Source organism: Corvus brachyrhynchos, unplaced genomic scaffold, assembly GCF_000691975.1.
Source record: "Corvus brachyrhynchos isolate BGI_N302 unplaced genomic scaffold, ASM69197v1 scaffold211, whole genome shotgun sequence".
NCBI lineage: Eukaryota > Metazoa > Chordata > Aves > Passeriformes > Corvidae > Corvus > Corvus brachyrhynchos.
The window spans coordinates 135,993-137,525 of record NW_008236211.1 but is presented as its reverse complement, the minus strand read 5'-3'; the positions used below and the strand labels follow the sequence as shown (position 1 = coordinate 137,525).

At 41.1% G+C, this 1,533-nt stretch overlaps 1 long non-coding RNA gene across 1 annotated transcript in view; it reads left to right on the top strand.

The window, feature by feature from the left end:
- The first annotated feature begins 1,524 nt into the window (after positions 1-1,524).
- The window catches only part of LOC108448972, a 4,638-nt gene continuing 4,629 nt past the window's right edge, over positions 1,525-1,533 (top strand). Inside the window, exon 1 of the long non-coding RNA XR_001865051.1 lies at positions 1,525-1,533. This exon is cut by the window's right edge and continues 4,461 nt beyond it. This is a non-coding gene — a long non-coding RNA (uncharacterized LOC108448972).

Below are 1,533 nucleotides of genomic sequence, written 5' to 3'. Positions count from 1 at the left end.
GAAAAGGTGGGGTTATGCAAACTATTTCTCGGAACTCGTTATTATAATTAGCACACAGGAGCGCAGGCGCAGGGCTCCCTGGTGGTCGTTTGATGAAGGCTGCATCTTCTTCCTCACTTTGCACTTTTCACCTTTCTTTGAAAAGGTGGGGTTATGCAAACTATTTCTCGGAACTCGTTATTATAATTAGCACACAGGAGCGCAGGCGCAGGGCTCCCTGGTGGTCGTTTGATGAAGGCTGCATCTTCTTCCTCACTTTGCACTTTTCACCTTTCTTTCCTAGGCATGGGCAGTCTCTTGTCAGCTGTTTCAGCAGTTTCTCTCCTGGTTTTAGCAAGCTCTGTCCTTCATTTCGGCAAGCTTTGCTCCCTATCTCTTGCCAAGTTACTCAGCTAGCTTCTACATTTTACAGTTTATCTTATTCTATCCCCAGTACACCAAAGCATGCCCAAGTACAATGATTTTAATCCTTTCATTCCCGCCTTCTCTTGAAAAGTTGTAAATTCTTTTACAACTCCTGCATTTCTTGGCAGTAGAGTTCTTTTTTCTACCTTATTCCTAAGCTTATGCTTTCGCCATTGTGCATAGGCGTTTGAATTCTACTTGCACAATGTAAGCAATTACTGCAAATGCACAACATTAATACACATTCTACTGTCATAACTGCAACAAAGACTAAATGCTTAAGCCAGGAGAAATCAGGTAACCAAGATGTAAACATATTCCACAAACTGGCCGACCAAGCAGTGTCATCTTTAGTGACCTCATGCAGCACTTCGGTATGTTTCCAAATAGTGCGAATATTCAGGTTATTTGTTTGCTTTGATCTATGTAAGTGCAACAGCAAGCATTTACCAAAGTACAAACTTCTCTAATTTGAGCTATAATCATGTCTAATACCATACGATTTTGAAAAACTACATCTTTCAAAGATTCCATTTCAGTCTGTAGTCACCTGAGTGCATTGGCTGTTGAGTTAGCTGTAATTTCCATCTCAGCTGAAATGTTTACAATTGCTTTTTCTAACTGTACTATTCCTAACATTGGAAATAATGCACAAACACAACTATGGAAGCCGGTTCCCTATTAAATTAGGGGGTTATTGGGGCCCTCTGATTTCATCTCCATAGCTCTGAACTGTTCCTCCCAACTTCTTTCTTGGTTCATATCAGGTGGCTAAGGTGAGATAGCTGGCAAAGCAGTGGTTTTTTTTTAGTTTTAAGTGTTTCTGGGCCTTTCCATCACCACACAGCCACCAGTATCCAGGTTCTAAAGGGCATTTGGCCCACCAAGGAGGGCCTGTCCTGTTGCGGCCTAAGGCAGTGTAGTTAGTGTCCTTTGTTTAAACAACGTATGATTGAGGCACTTCTACAAAGGGGAATCACAATCAAATGTACTCACATTTATGGTGTTAGTACAGTTAGGATCTTGATGAAAGATAGCAAAAATATCAGGTGGTGTAGTACACTTAGTATCATTCCTGCACTTACTTTTTACTTTAAAATGATATTCTGGGGGCAAATCACTCAGCTG